The sequence below is a fragment of the Canis lupus genome, chromosome 11 (assembly GCF_011100685.1).
Source record: "Canis lupus familiaris isolate Mischka breed German Shepherd chromosome 11, alternate assembly UU_Cfam_GSD_1.0, whole genome shotgun sequence".
In the NCBI taxonomy this organism is placed as follows: Eukaryota; Metazoa; Chordata; class Mammalia; order Carnivora; family Canidae; genus Canis; species Canis lupus.
In genome coordinates this window covers 71,903,666-71,920,808 of record NC_049232.1, presented here as the reverse complement: position 1 = coordinate 71,920,808, position 17,143 = coordinate 71,903,666, and the positions used below count along the sequence as shown (strand labels likewise).

The window sequence follows — 17,143 nt, the reverse complement described above, 5'->3', positions numbered from 1 at the left end:
GGGAAAACAGACTCAAGAGTTTCTGGATTATCCACCTATCTGAGAGACATTGTCTGGTAGGGCTTGAGGGCACAGCTGGGGCAGCATAAGCCAAACTGGTAACATCACTTCCTGAAACCCTTCCATGGCTCCCTATTGTCCTTAGGACAGAGTTCAAACTTCTTAACCTGGCCCTACAATGCTTTCAAGACTCCATGCTTCTCTGTCTAGATCTTTACCTTATGTCCTACCCTCTCCACTTTAGCTACTCCTCAGCCCTGTTTTTTTCACTCATCTTTGAGTTCTAACAGGGATTCTTCTGCCTGGAAAAACCTCCCCCTTAATCTTCACCTTGTTAAAACCTGCTCATCCTTGAGATTTCAGCTAAAATACTGCTTTTTTAAAGTGACATTTGTAAGTCTACAGACCAACCTGAATTTACTCCTATTTCCTCTTTCGTAACATTCATCATCCATGTATTTACTTCTTCAGGGTTTCTATCCCTATTAGACATCAGTTGGTACCAGCATGCCCTTGGTACTTAGTATCTTCCTTAGCATCTAGTAGGCTTAAACAACAACAACAACAATAAAAACTTGTTATAAGAGAGAATAAGGCCAGATTGTGAAGGACCATTAATGGCAGCATCAGAACTTTATCCTGCAGGTAATAGGAATTCAGTGTAGATCTTTTTTAAAGAGCTCAAAAATCATTTATTTATTTATTTATTTATTTATTTATTTATTCATTCATTCATTCATTCATCCATCCATCCATCCATTCATTCGTTTGTTCATTCGTTTGTTCATTCATTCATTTTAGAGAAGGCACACAAGAGGTGGGGAGGAGCAGAAAGAGACTCCTCTCTGAGCATGGAGCCCAACATGGGGCTGGATCTCACAACCCTGAGATTATGACACTGAGATCATAACCTGAGCTGAAATAAAAAGTTGGATGCTGTACTGACTAAGCCAGCCAGGCCCTCCTCATTGTGGATTTTATAAACGAGGGAGAAGCACTGTCAAAGCTGAGCCCTTGAGAGCTCTCTCTCTGTTTGGGTGGTGCTGAAATCAGCAGTGGCTGAGGCTTCCAGCATGGAGACTCCCTGATTGCATATCTTAAGAAGCCATGTTAGCTAGTCTGTCACCAGACCAGAATCCTGTATTGTTGTTGCTATTTTTACTGTAGAAAATGATTCTTCTCCAGCCTCCCTCCCCTATCATAATCCCAACTGATGAAAAGTACAGCCAATCAGGTAAAGCAAGGGTGAAGGAGGAAGAGGAAAAAACCTTTCTTCAATTGCTTCCCAAATCTCCCCAGTGCTTTGATTTGCTTTCAGAGAACCCTTTAGCTCAACAAACAATTGCAAACTACCCGGTTGCAAGGTAAAATGAAAAGCCCACAGGCATTAATTATATATAGAGATATTTAAAAAGAAGCTACTGCTTAATTATTGTTTGCAAATCTCAGTATTTAAATTGACTTATTTGCAAATGTCTGTTTAGAAATTGACTTTGTAATTATAAAGTCAGTGCAGGGATGTCTCAGGCCCTGGAGGAGTCTCTAACGAGGAATGATAATGTAACAGCCAGAGTGAGACGTCCTGAGCTGCATTTTAATAACTAGAGGTGGTTGGCAGGGGGTTGTGATACTTAAAGGAAAATCCGTAAACTGGCAAAGAAAGGGGCCAGGGTCTCCCTCTTGCCAAAGAGGGATCACCGGAAGAGACAGGAAGGTACAGTCAAGAAGTATAGAATTCTAAGAACGTGGCAAGGGTGGGGTTAGAGCTCAGGGAGAGTGTAAGCATGTGCTGTGTTCAGCATGAGAATGAGTCCTCCTTTGGAATCAAATATGGAAGTTTTAAGAGGTCACCTGCCATGATTCACGCCCTTTGCAATTGCTGAAATCCAGGTACTGGTTTTATAAATTGAATTGCATCCCCCTAAAATCCACATGCTGATTTTTCAAACCTCAGTACCTAAGTTTGTGAACTTTTTCATAAATGGTCACTGTAGAGATTGTTAGTTAAGATGTGGTCATGCTGGAGTAGAGTGGGTCCTTGATCTAATATAATTGGCATCCTCATAAAAAGGAAAGTTGGACAAAGATATACACACAAGAAGAATGCATTGGAAGATGAAGACAGAGATTGGGATGAAGCTTCTACAAGCCCAGGGATTCCAGATTGCCAGGAAGCTACCAGAACCAAGGGAGAGTGGCAGGGAGCCAATTCGCCCTCAAAGCCCTCGGAAGAAACCAACCCTCCTGACACCATAACCTCACACTTCCAGCCTCCAGATTAGTAAGACAATACATTTCTGTTGTTTAAACCACCTTGTTTGTGGTACTTCATAACGGCAGCCCTAGGAAATTAATATAACTGGTATGTGTAATTCTCGATGACATTACCTAACTCTACCAAGGAATTGAAGATGAACCAAACAGGAGGTAACCAGAAGTTCTCTCAAAACACTAGAATATTAGACATTGAAGGGCTCTGACCTTAAAACCATTAAGATGATCAATGATTCTCAAACATGGTTGTGTGTTGGAATCATCTGGGGAATTTCAAAAATAATGATGCCTGTATTATATCTCAGGGATCCTGGCTTAATTAATCTTGGGTGCCTCCTGGGCATTAGTCTTTTACAAGTACCCGGGGAGAGCCTAATTTGCAGCCAAGGTTGAAAACCAGTCTTGTAGATTTTAGATTATCTTCTCCATTTAACAAGTGAGGAAAAGAAGTCTCAGACAGGGGAAGGAATAATTTCCCAGGTCACATTGTTAATGACTCCAAGAGGTGAGAAGTAGCCCAGACACCTTGACTTTCAGTTCACCGTTCTCATGGGGCGGCACTGTGTCCTTTTGTTTCTAGATAAAGAGTGTAAGTACTAATTTCCATTTCTCTGGGCATCCTCTAGTACCAGGCAAATGGGGACCTTGGCCTTTGGTGTCTAGGGAAAAGTGTCAACCTCAACATGGGCACAGTAAATTTATAAGATCATTTCACACATCTCTCATTATATTTCTTCACAGCAAATCTATAATATTAATTGGGGCAGTTATATTCCACCTTTCAAATATTTATTTATTTATTTTAGAGAGAGAGCATTAGTGGAGAGAGGCAGAGGGAGAGAGAATCTCAGGCAGACTCTGTGCTGAGTATAGAGCCTGACAGGGGGCTCAGTCTTGCAACCCTGATACCATGACTTGAGCCAAAACCAAGACTCAGATGCTCAACTAACTCTGTCACCCAGGAGCCCTTGTTTTAACTTTTAGGGAGAGAATGAGTAAGCACAGAGAAATGAGACAGGGCCCCAAACCACATCATTGGTTAAAAGCAGAACCAGGATTTAAACAGGTCTTTTAAAACTATCCAAATATCCTTTCATACTTTCCCACTGAGAAGTTAAACTGTCTTGATACAATTTTGGTTTAAAATCTTTCTAAGCACCGTTTATCACTTCCCTGCCTCCAAGGGAAGAATTTTTGAACATAAGTATACTGGATTCAACTCAAATGGTTGTAGTCCATTCTTTCCAAGAGATAAATATCTTGCATGAACTCTGAGCCTTCATTTCATATATGCTGTCTTAAGACTCAAAGTAATGGTAGAGAGTCTCTGTCCATCATGATATTAGAGGAATACACAAAGAAGTGAAATGCTGCCATTTTCCATCTAAAAATAGGCTTGTTACCCTCGTATAAGCTGACCATCCTAGTTCTCATCTCAGTCACCTCCACTGCCACTTCACAAGGATATCTAACTAGAGCTACTTGATTCCTATCTGTAATTCTAATAGTACTCTAAGCTAATCTTGATAGTAGAGAGAATCCAGACTTTGTACTTATGCAGGTATAGATCCAACATTCAAGTTCTGGCTCCTGTGTTCACTAATTATGGAACTGTGAGGAATCAAGTAATTTAAGCTTTAATTTTCTCAACTGGATAATGGAAAGAGTAATGCCTATTGCAGAATAGTCTGATAAATATATTGTGATCATATATATATATATATATATATATATATATATATATAATTTATTGAGTCTTCAACAAAGTCGGTTTGAATCCTTTTCCCCAAATGAGAAGCTAAACACAATGGATATAAGACAGTCATGGTGGATCCTGCTTTGCACCATTACATGAACTGACCATATTCCCAAGCACTATCTTGTAATTTCTTGCTTGACTGCTTCCCAGTTTGGGGACTTGGTTTCTTTGTACCAGATCCAGACTTCTCACTAATCCTTCCAGTGACTTAAATTTTGCCCATGATTCAGCTCTCAGCTCTTGCTTCTGTTACCTCTCTGAAACATCATCTATCTTATTTCATGTTCTTCTTCCTTTCTCTTAAATTCCTTTCTCTTCATATTAAATGCCCCTAGTCATAATAATCTGACTAGGCCAATGTTATTTCCCAGAGAAAAAGAATATGAATGGTGGAACATTTGTAGGATGAAAATTCCCCAGCTCTTGAGGAAGAAGACTTCAAACCAAAGAGTAAGGTAAACATGGTGGGACTCAGAAAACCAAAGGAGATTAATTCTCATATCGTTGAGGATCAAGTACTTAGAATAACATTCTGGTCATGTTATTAAAAATGGTAGAGGTGGCCTTTGATCTCTGTTGATAGATACCCTTCTCCTCCTAAGGAACCTCTGAACCTCTCTTCTATTATTGTAAGCTAACCTGGAGAAAGTAATCGCCGTGGCCTGACCCTCAGGGATTGCAGAGCTGGAAAGTGATGCTTGTAAAAATGTGATCTTTGAAATCTTGCAATTTTACTTGATTCATTGAAAAAATGCAAGCAACTATTTTTAGATAAAGCTCATTATTTGCATGAACAGCCTCAACAATATCCATATATCTTTTTCTGCTTGGTATAAAGACCATAACATTGAGAAATCTACATATAAAACAAAGAATGTTAAAACTACATTTTATGTGGGACATTCTATGGGCCAAGCATTTTTTGAATCCTCATAATACCTATAACAAAATGCATGTTATTCTTGTTTTACAGATGAGGAAACTGAGGTTTAGAGAAAATAAATAATTTATTCAATGCAAGTTAGCTCTCAGCCCAGAACCCCTTCAGGAAAGAATAAGATAGAGATTCAGCACTATTTTTATCTATATACCTGTAGTTTTCTCCATCCTGTTACCACATTTGTAAAAGTACAGGATGCATTCATCTAGAAAACCTCTTTAAGCCCCAATGTTTTATTATTCTGATGCAAATACTTCCAGTCAAAGCAAGCAACTACTGCTGAAGGGAAGGAATTAACACCCCACAATTAATACTCCATTTCATTAACAATTAGATATGTTAAATGCCATTCAATTTGTTTGCACCATCAAGTCCTGGGAAGGTGCCCGTGCTTCTTGCAACTTTCCAATAACTCTCTATCACCAACTAAGTTAATTTCCCAAAGAGGCAGGCATCAGATTTTAATACCCAATCTTTAATATTCTCTAGCCCTTGGGCCACTGGTGGACCTACGTGAGCTGGTGTTGTCAGCTGCTTTCTGAATTCAAGTTAAGACTCTTCCTTTGGGTTAAGGGTGTGCTCTCCCTGCACCAGGAAGACCAACCCTAACACAGTCCAAGTATGGAGCTGTTCTTCTCCATGCCCACCTCTACCACACTCCCAGTGATTTTCAAGTGGCAGACACCATAAATTTATAAGAGGGTAGATTTTAAGATCCAATACATGTATCATCTCCACAATGAAGCTTATACCTACCCCTGTAGCCTGGAGTGAAGGGACCGTGGAACACCAAGTTTGGAAGACATGACAAAAACAGCAATAACACTAATAGCAGGGGCAGCAGGAACAGCATTCATTTATGCATTTACCACATGCCCAACACAGCAATCAATGCTTTCTATACAGGTGTGCCCTTAATCTTGACAACAACCCAATAAGGTGGGTATTATAGTTCCCCCCATTTTACTTTCTAGGAAATTGTTATTTATTATACCAGATATTGGTTGTTTATTACTACATACCAAATTACTCCCAAATTTAGAAGCTTAAAGCAACGAATATTATCTCAAATGGTTTCTGAGTGTCAGGAATCTGAAAGCATCTTAGGTGGGTGGTTCAGGCTGTGAGTCTCTCATGAGTTTACAATGAAGTATTAAAGTACAATGTATAAGTACAAGGCAGAGTGAAGTCATCTAAAGGCTCGACTGGGGCTGGAGGATTGACTCAGAAATTCAGTCACATAGCTGTAACAACTAGGTATCCTTGAAACATGGCATCTGGTTTCCTTCAGAGCAAATAAACCAAGAGAGGGAGAGACAGAAACTTCAGTGTCCTTATGACCTTTACTCAGAAGTAACACACCATCACTTGTGCAGTATTCTATTAATCATACTCCCCAACCCTGATATACTATGAGAGGGGACTACACAGGGAATACATACCGGGAGTTGAAGGTCATGGGGAGTCATCTTGGAGGTTTCCTATACCACAAGCTAAGGGTAAACAATTCACAGAATGGCAGGAAGGAAGGGGATTTACAAGCTAAAGTTATGTCTGACTTCATAACCCAGTCTTTTAATCCCATGTGGGCTACCTCCTTAAAGGTCATATACAATTTATCTTCTAGGGTCTATCAGTACCAATCAGAATTTGACCAGAGAAGCTGAACCACTAAGAGTGACTTGGCTCTAGGGACTTATTATAGGAAGTTGACCTTATATGGTTCTGGGTGCTGGTTGTACAGTCTGCGTAAGGTGGATTCTTTGGTAGGTATTTAGGTCTGAAGTGATGTGTGCATGGCAGGCAGTCAAAAAGGAAAAATAGACATGAAGAGAGGGAGACCAAGGATAACCTGGATCCTACAAAGACAAACTGGAACCTATAAGGATGAAATGGAACCTGTGTTGCACTTTTAATGCCTCCAGCCCTCCAAATCTAATGGAGTATGTGGGTCTTCTGCAGGAGAAGCAGGAGAAGCTGGTACCCTTCATCATGGGAAGCTAGAAAAGCTTAAGGAAATCTAATGGGAGCCGGAGGAATTGCGAGCCAGCCCTTGACCTGTGCCTCAGGGGAGACTGGGAGATAAGCAACACTGTTTGATCTGCAACAGCCCCTGGTATCCTGCATAGACCTTCCATGTCCAAACAGGATGTGGTTACCACTTCACTTCCTCCTTTCACATGTTGTATAAAATGACTCTGGTGGCCCATAGTAACCCTCAATTACCCAGGGAAAGGGATCCTTGGAAAATCAGTACTTAGATAGCAGGATTAACATGGTACAAACCCACCATACTATCACTTCTGCTTTGTTGCCCGTCTCCATCTCCACCTACAAACCCATTTATGCATCATATCCATGTGCATATGCCATAATCTAGTAAGACCCCAAACACATCAAGCCTCTTCATGTATCCATGTTTTTGTAGATACCAATTTCTCTGTCTGGAGTAGTTTACTCCCAGCCAGGACCAACTTTATGAGCATGAGATATGTGCAGAGCCCAGAGTTTGGTTTCATGTTCAGCACGTCAGCCCTCTTTCCAGCATCAGCACCAACATCCCAACTGCAGGGACAGCTCTTTACTGCCTCAAGAAGCCAACTGTGGACAGCTTCGAAGAGCTGCGATTGTTAAAAAATTCTTCCTCATGAAGAAATCTAAGTTCGTCTACATTTATCTTCACATAGAGTCTCTACACTGGTCATAATTTCACCCAGCTAGCACAGAAAAAAATGAATCTGCTCCCCTAATGATATTCTTCAGGTATGCAAAGGCAAAAATCATGTGCTACTTATAATTCTGCTTATATTTGCATATTTAAGTGTCTCTGTAGCCTGGATTCATATCTAACATATCTTTGTGTTTATTCACAGGGCCTAAGAGTTCTTAGGCTGGTGGCAGATTTAGGCTGTCCAGGGTTGGGGAAACTAAATGATTTGGCTTCCCTCCCCCCGGGGTGTTTCTCATTCTCCTGAAGGCTATTCTTTTTTCATGGTGATGAAGTACCACAAAAGAGAAGACAAGCCCACTTAGCAAGTTCTTTCTTAGTCTCTGTTATGCCACATCCCACTGGCCAATAGGGTGTCAACCATCCTGGTGTTTCTGACTGAGGGATGTCCCTCCGCCTGAGGAGCCTCTCCCAATGTGAGATCTTCAATACTAAAACCAAGACATTCCAGAGCAAACCAGGAAAGTTGAACACCTGCCCAGTCACACAGTTTGGTTCAGAATCAGAGTGGGAGGCACTGCAAAGCGATTGGACTAAAGGGTATAGATTTGAAGGGTGAAGAATTGGGGCCATTAGTGTAATCAATCTACTGCTGTTGGGCTACATATTTTCCACATCACTTCTAACAGTGTTTAGATCAAATTGGTGCATGTTGTCTTCATTCTGTTTTAAACTAAAAAGATCCCAAACATAGCCAAGAAAAATGGAAGGCATGTTGCTAAAAAAAAACACAGTAAGTTTTTATTTTTTGAAAAATCCTCATATAGCTATATTTCAAGTTGATAGCAGAGGTCTCTTGGTCAGCTGCTCCCTAGAGCATTCCCAAAACAAACCTATGTACTTTCCAATTAAGCCCAGGTGAACTTAGCCCTGACCTGTAGCTCTGAGCGTCAGTGCAATGCCAAAACCACTAGATGAAAAATGTAAAGCGCAGCAAGCTGGATTTTGTTTTTGTTTTTATGTTTTGTCTCCACTATTTCAAGCAATGTTTGATTGGGTTTTCTCTCCAGTCAGGTCAAACTCCTCCTGCATGATGACCTGGTGAGCAGAGCCTTCAAGACTTCATCAGCTACTGCCACCTACCTAACTCACTTATTTCTCTCATATTGACGCTGCTCTTAACAGGAAGTGCTGCTCAGTCAGTCAGTCATTCATCACCCACTTAATGAGCACCTGTTATTGAGTAGCTATGATGCTAAACTGAAGGAATACGAGAATGAATAAGTAAACCAATGACTTCAAAGAAGCAGAGATAGGTTTCTAAACAGATAATGAGGGCAAATGTTTATATAAGGTAAATGCAAAGGATACCACCATAGAGATGTGTGTAAAGTAAATGTAAGGGACAGGGCTGCTGTCTTTGCCTAGATAAGTCAGGAGAGATTTCAGAGATTAAATGCCCTTGGACTAGGTCTTGGAGGATGATTAGAAGCTCACTTGTCATAAAGCAGAGCAGTTAAGAACATGGGCTTTAAAGTCAAACCAGGTTTGGAATGATACTCTGCCACTGGCTATCTTTGTGCCCTTGGGTGAGTTAATTAACTTCCCATTTTCCATTTCAATTTTCTCATAAGTAAAATGGTCTTTTAAGAATTACACAAGAGGTAATTATGTGTGTGGGTATATATATGTACACCCACAAATGGTACTTAGCACTATGCTTCTAGGAGAGAGATCACTCATAGCGTAGCTATTTCCATTGCAGTTACTTCTGATTGAGAAGTGGCAAGAGTGGTTTGAGCAGAACATTTCAGAGAGAGAAAACACTAAGTTCAGGAGCATGGAAAAGCGAGGTTTGTTCTTGGAATTAAAAAAAAAAAACAAAAGTCTGATTATGGCTTTGGGGGTCATGTGTCAAGATCCATGTCAGCTTAATAGATTGTTAAGGCAATGAAGGAGTTTGAAGAGGTAACTGAGTGAAGGATCGTGAATGTCACGTCAAGGGGGCCGATCAGTAGACACTAGCAAGAGGTCCACCTACTGATCCACTAGAATTAAAGAAGGTGCGTAAGTGCAAGGGTCATATCCGGTTTACCTCTTCTCCTGGGGACCTAACAGAGTGCCTTCCTGGGTGTAGATGCCCCATGAATATCAGAAATGAGCAAGTGAGTGAGTGGAGTGGCATCTGGAAGGCTATTAAACAGAACTTGCTGCAGCCACCCAGATAAATACCAACCGTTTGACTAGTGTCAATGGCAACAGTGATATTTTAAGAAAAAACTGGGAGACAGAACTGTTAGGATGTGGTCACTCACTGTTTGTGAGTAGTGAGAAGAAGAAGGACGTCGAGGGTGATCCACTGTAGCGTGGATCTTTAGGCAGTACCCCAGAGCAGCAGAATTATAGTGAACTACCCCTCCTTTGTATGTCCGGTTGAAATGCTTTGCCATATTTGTGTAGAATACTGTTGAGGGAATTTTATGGTATCATAGATTTGCAAGCACTTTCTAAGTTGTAAGCAACTCTGTGGTGGTGAAAGGTACTTCACTCACAGAGAGGTTGATTGCTCATTATGTGCCCAGCATAATTCTAGGTGTGAGGAATATATAGCATTAAGTAGACAATGACTCGTTGCTCATGGAATTTGCATTGTACTGTAATTACTATAATTACTGCTGAGAATCATATGTGCTTCTCCACTCCATAAGAACTAACGTAACTCTTTCATTGTAAAAAGAGTTTTCTAGACAGAATTTCACTTAATTCTTATAGAAGCCTCAAAATAAGTATATAATTCCCATTTTGAAGATGAGAAAATTGAGACATACTATTTAAATAGCATGTCAAGGGGGATCCCTGGGTGGTGCAGCGGTTTAGCGCCTGCCTTTGGCCCAGGGCGCGATCCTGGAGACCCAGGATCAAATCCCACGTCGGGCTCCCGGTGCATGGAGCCTGCTTCTCCCTCTGCCTATGTCTCTGCCTCTCTCTCTCCCTCTCTCTCTCTCTGTGACTATCATAAATAAATAAAAATAAAAAAATTAAAAATAAATAAATAAATAAATAAATAAATAAATAAATAGCATGTCAAGGTGCACATTGTTACAAAGTGGTTAAAACCAAGATTTGAAACTAAGCAGGGAGGAGGTCATAATGGACTGTTCCGGGGCGGGGGACAGTATAGGAAAACTACAGTTTAGAAAGCTTTCGTATTAAAAATGCATATTTGGGAACTAAACTAATTTTGTTTTCATAATATAAGCTATAAATATAAAGCTCAACCAATCTTCTCAGGGGCATGGGTTTAAAAGACTAGGGAGGGCTTCTAGATAAAAGATTGATGAGGCTTTCATAAGGACCCTTCCTGGTTAAGAACCTCAGCCACTTACATTTCAACCTAAAACTATTAAAAACAGCATCTCAACAACCCCATGAAGTTAAATACCCTTGTTAAAGTGATCACATATATTTCAGTTAAATAATAGCCGTGGGAGAGGGCAATTAGCAGATGCGGTCAGGAGAGAAAAAGATATGTTTTCAGATGAGATTGGAAATGAGATGGAGAGTCAATGAGGCAGAAATATACAAGACACTTTTTTTCCCGTGAAGTTTCTTGAATTCTGTTACTAATGATACCTTAAGATTCGGAGGGCTGTGACCGGAAAAGACACATCATGATCAAGGAGGTTCAAGGAGACTGGCTCAAAGCCTAACCGCCATTGCTTTCTGCCCAGCTCTTTCTTGAGAGTGGCATTCTTGCCTCATCTGGTTGCATTTGTCTATCACTTGAACTGAGGAGGAATCAGGCACTATGTTAGGGTACCTCGTGCGAAGGGAAGAGGGTACAATTGTGCTCGCACCAAAGGGAAGGAAGACACCAAGCCAGGGACAGCAAACGAGGCAGTCGGCTCAGATTCTTTCCCCCGATTCCTGCAAGTGAGTTCAGTCTCCACCACTATTTTGTCATCGTTTAGGATTTGGGCATTATTTGGTCTTCTCTGTAGCTGCAGAGATGCAAATACCCATTTGTGGTCTTTCGCAGGGTAGGTATGCTATACTTCTAAGTACGAAAAGCAGAAGGAAGATGGTAGTCATCTCTGTGGGCCCACGAACAGGGTATAAATTTGTGTTCTTATGAACGGGGTGTAAATTCTGACCCCTTCATTTACTCACACTTGTCCATCTTGTTCATCACTGTATCCAGTGAACCAAGAATATTTCATGGCAATTCAATAAATATTTGTTAGAAGATAAATGAGTGACCTTGAACAACTCTCTCTCGCTTTCCTTCTTGCACTCACTTGCTCTCGTGTGTGCTCTTTCTCTCTTTGTCCTCATGATAGAAACCCATTAAGAATATAATTTGAAGCATTGGATGAAATAACATGTAAAAATCTGACCCAGGCCCTGATCCACAATAAATATTTTAAAAATCTCATTTCCCTTCCTCTAATAATTGCAAAAGTTCAAGTCCCAGCTATGCTATGTACTAGCCCTATCCTTGACCGGATCAATCACTATCTCTGAGACTTGATTTCCTCCTTGCTACAAAGGGAAGGACAAAGCTGTTTCATTCACCTCTCAGGGTTGCTCTAAAGATTACACGAGTTTATGGAATTGGACACATTAGTAAGTGGTAAATTGCTATTTAACTTTTTCTTATCACTATTCCAATCATGATTTTAATAATTTGGGTCAAATTCTCTCACTGGAGATACATCTTCCTTCAGTTGTAGGAGCATCTGCCTAGAGTGATTATTTTAAAAACCCACTATATTTTTCTTAACTAAGTCTATCTCTAAGAAGCTGGATGCTTTCTACTATATCTAATTGCATAAAGCAAAAGATCCTAAATGAATTTATGTGGCCTCAAGGAGCATTATTAATGGGGTTCTTCTGGGACCCCTTCTAGGGGTCCCATCTAAGGATGTAATTTTGGAAGCAATTTTCCATGAAACTGCTTATGGTGTACATCCATATAAATTTGAGCCTATCTGGTGCAATTTTCATTTACTCCAATGATTGCATTATTTTTCAATAAATAACTTTAAGAGGAAGAGATGCATTTATCTATTGAATGTGTCTGGAAAACATACTTCAAACTGACTTATCAGATAAACGTTTCTATGAAGGTTCCCATTTTATATTTACCTTCACTGATATGCTACCACAGAGGCTTTTACAACTGAGTAACGAAAAGGTCTGGGTCACTGAGTTGTTTTTAGTTAGCACTGAAACATACATCAACAAAAGGAATTACATCTCACCCCATTTTATGACCGGACAGACTAACATAGCAAGTGGCTTAAAAGATGGATTTTTGGAACCAGGCAGACCCAGTTTTGAATTTCAGATCATCCCTACACAGAGGGATTGCCCCGAGCTTTAGTTTTCCATACTTAAAAAAAAGGTATGGTAATATTATTCTCCAAAGGTCTCCCATGGTGGTTGTCAGAATGAAAAGCTAAAAATGTAGGTAAAGTGCTTAGCATGATGCCGGGCAGGAAGTCCACTTGCTAAAGGACCGATGCACACGGTATCCTCACAGGGTGTCCATGCCGCACAGAGCCCAAATAAAGGGTGTGTTGTTTGTGTGTGTGAGTGAGACCTGAAGTCTAAAATGGTTATGTGATAGTTCCAAGTGAATCCAGAGCCACACAATTAATTAAGTAGTTATGCAGGAAGCAGGATGAGCTTCAAAGGACCTTGGACATGACTCAGACCAGCCTCTTGTAATTCAAGTGAGGAAACTGAAGTATTGAGACGATAAATGACTTGCCATAACTAGTGGAGGTGACAAGGCTAGACTATTAGGCTTCTTAAACACTCATTCAATATAATTTCATTAAAGCATTCCTTCTGGAGCACCTGGCTGGCTCAGTCAGTTAAGTATCTGCCTTCAGCTCTGGTCATGATCCCAGGGTCCTGGGATCAAGCCTTGCGTCCAGCTCCCTGCTCAGTGGAGAGCCTGCTTCTCTCTCTGCCCCTCCCTGTGCTCATGCTTGTGCTCTCCCGAGAGAGAGAGAGAGAGAGAGAGAGAGAGAGAGAGAGAGAGAAGAAAGCAAGCATTCCTTCTCCCAGAGTTCCACACAACCCTTTTGTCCGCCTGTCTGCCTTTAGCTTATCCTTATTCCATACATAGAGGTTATAGTGCAGCTGTTTTCAGAAATAAAACCCACTATGTCATCACAAATCATACATCTTTTTTATTTTTATTTTTTTTGCTATTTTTCCCAAATCAGAAAGTAGGTGTTGGAGAGCATTTTCCATGTCTTCCACTTTCAGAAAACCAAAATGCCTCTCTCTCTGACGCTCTAGTGTGTACGTGTGTTCACACATGCACTCACATGCGCCTATGTCATGTCCCCTCTCAGTTGTATTAAGGTAGGTCAGCAGCAGCAGCAACGTATAGGCTGCTATATCTGTCCATTATCCTCAAAGTATCAGTATCAGGGATAATCATGGTGATGGTGTTGATCCCACAAATATTGGGTATTCATAGATGCTCTACTGTCTTACCCCTACAGCCAGCCAGGTTCTCTTAGCCTCAGTTGGCAAAATCCCCACGGCCACACTGCTATTGATTCCCATAACATGGTTCTCCCTCATGTCCCTCATGCTGTCATTAGGACAGTCTACACTTTCACTGCTTCCTTCCATCTGCAGATATTTCCAAATTAAACCAATCTGTCACCTTTTCTCTCTCATCCTTCAGAATCACACAAGTCATTTTATAATTTTCAAAAGACATTATTTCACCTCATTATAACTTATTATCTTATTCCCTTATCCACTCCTTGGCCTAACTTTTCCAAGAAAATTAATTAATATATTATTAGTCAAGCAATTTGCCTCTATGTCCTCCCCAATAGCTTCCTTTAACTCTCCAAGGCATGGCTTATGCCCCTCTTCTCTGATATTAATCTCTCTCTCCAAGATAACAATGGTTGCCCATTGGTAAAGGCAATTGGCTTGTTTATCCTTTATTTATTTATTTTGCCTTGACACTGTTGATCACCCTGACCCCACTGTTCTCTAAATTTGAGCCTTGTATGGGAAAAGGTGCCCATGAAGGAAAAAAGTGAGACTGAACATTTACTGCTATGACTCACCCAGAATCCTAGCAAGGAAAAATACCAGCTTTCATAGACTGGTAAAATGATCCTCTGACTTAACCACGAACACTCTAGATTCATAGGCACTTTCTACTATCCAGGATTATCCCACAAATATGGTGACTTTTTTTTCAGTGTTCAGTTGTCTTCCGGCTTTCTTGACACTCATTTTGAAATCAAAGGATCTCGTTCCACATTAGAAAAACACAGCACTGATAGCTGAATCAGATCTTCTCAGTTTGTGTTTTGTTTGTTTAATTTCACTTTATTTTACTCTTATACAATCTATGTTAAAAATATTTTTCTCTAGAGGTGCTGGGCTGGCTCAGTCAATGGAGCATGATTTATGGTAGTGAATTCGAGCTCGATGTTGGGCTTAGAGCTTAGTTAAAAAAAAAAAAAAGAAATCTTCAGTTTAATTTTGTTGGTAAGTGATTTCAACAGCTAGATTTTTGCTGTCTTGTTTGGATTTGTATGCCTGGGTTCTGTTTTACATCATATGGCCAGCCTGTCCAAACCACGATGGTTCGCGGCTCTCACCTGTAACAAATCAAATCAAATCATTGGTTTGCAAAGTTCTTAAAAAACAGAATCACTTTTCTAACAAGAATTTTTGTCCATGATATTGAGATTTTACCCACTTTATTTCCATTTTGTTTTGTTTTGTCAGAGGATATACTCAGTATAATGCACCATTACTTGGAATTATCTGAAATTCCATTTGGCCTTTTTCTGTCTGTATTGTTGGATGGAGACAAAGCTCATAAATATTTCACCCTCTTGGTGTACTGTTAGCTTTATTAATATGAAATATTATATTTTCACCCTGTTAGCTCTAAATTCCAGCTTATCTGACAGTAAGATAATTAGTCTTTCTTTTGGTTTATAAGACCCGGTGTATATGTTTTTCCTTTTTGTTTGAGAGAAATATTTCTTGTAAGTAGTATATCACTGGCTTTTTAAAATTAATTTATTTCCATTGTCTATTGTCTTTAAAAAAAAAAAATTTCTTCCCTGCTCTGTTAAATTGATAGTGTTTCAGTTATTTTAGTGATTTCCTTAAATAGTGCCTGAACTTTTTTTTCTAGCAAAATCTGAGTTTAATCAGTATTTATAGCTTCCATCCATTCAAGAAACAAAATTTAGCTATGTTCTTGTCTCCAAGTTTTATCACCTGTTTGGTAGCATTTTAATTCCAGATTGTTATAGAAACTATGTATATATGTATATTTGCATGTCTAATCTGGACACCAGATGTTATTATTTTCTTTATTCATAAGTACTCATTACCTAGCATTACTTCCTTCTGTATTCATTTTTCTTTAAGTATATGTTCTAATCATTACTTTTAAATATTTTTGCTGGTGATTTCCTAAGTACTTGTCCATCTGTACATATCATTATTCTCTCTCACATTTAAATTATAATATATTTGGACATAGAATTATTTTTTCCATTGAAGTATAGTTGACATGCAATATTATATTAGTGTCAGGTGTACAACATAGTGATTTGACAATTATGAACATTACAAAGTGATCACCACAATAAGTGTAGTTACCATCTGTCATCATGCCAATTTTATGCAATATTGCTGACTATATTCCCTGTGCTGTACTTTTCATTCCCATGGCTTATTTATTTTATAGCTGGAAGTTTGTACCTCTTCATCCCCTTCACCTAGTTCATTCATCTCCCCATCTCCCTCCCCTTGAATATAGAATTCTTATTTTATTTTTATTTTTATTTTTTTTTAAGATTTTATTTATTTATTCATGAAAGACACACACCCAGAGAGAGAGAGAGACAGAGACAGAGACACAGGCAGAGGGAAAAGCAGGCTCCATGGTGGGAGCCCCATGTGAGACTTGATCCCGGGTCTCCAGGATCACACCCAGGGCCTAAGGCAGGCACCAAACCGCTGAGCCCCCCAGGGATCCCCCAGAATTCTTATTTTAAATTTATTTTGTCATAGTCTGCCTACCATACCTGTGTATCCATGCTCCACGTTTCTTAGCTTCTGTTTTATGCCTCACACATCTCTATACCTTTCTGATGCTGTGACAGCTTTGGTTTTCCAGGCACCAGATGTTGTGATGGAATTAGGAGGGCAAACACTTTGTGGGGCACCTGGGGGGCTTAGTTGGTTAAGTGTCTGACTCTTGATTTCGGCTCAGGTCATGGCTTCAGGGTTGTGAGATCAAACCCCTTTGTGGGACTCTATGCTGAGCATGAAGCCTGCTTAAAATTCTCTCTCTCCCTTTCCCTCTGCACTTTCCCCCTGGATCCTTGCTCTCTCTCTCTCTCTCTCAAAAAAAAAAAAAAAAAAAAAAAAGAGTAGAAACACTTTAAAGAGATTAAATACCTATGATGTCACAAGGGAGTGGCTA

At 39.9% G+C, this 17,143-nt stretch overlaps 1 long non-coding RNA gene across 2 annotated transcripts in view; it reads right to left on the bottom strand.

The window, feature by feature from the left end:
* LOC102152863 overlaps positions 1-17,143 on the bottom strand; it is an 86,695-nt gene that overhangs the window by 68,973 nt on the left and 579 nt on the right. The window contains exon 1 of one of the 2 annotated variants that reach the window (XR_005367234.1): positions 16,743-16,996. The exons of the other annotated variant lie outside the window; for it this stretch is intronic. This is a non-coding gene — a long non-coding RNA (uncharacterized LOC102152863). Of the gene's footprint in view, positions 1-16,742; positions 16,997-17,143 lie in introns of those variants that run through there. 2 annotated transcript variants of the gene reach the window in all.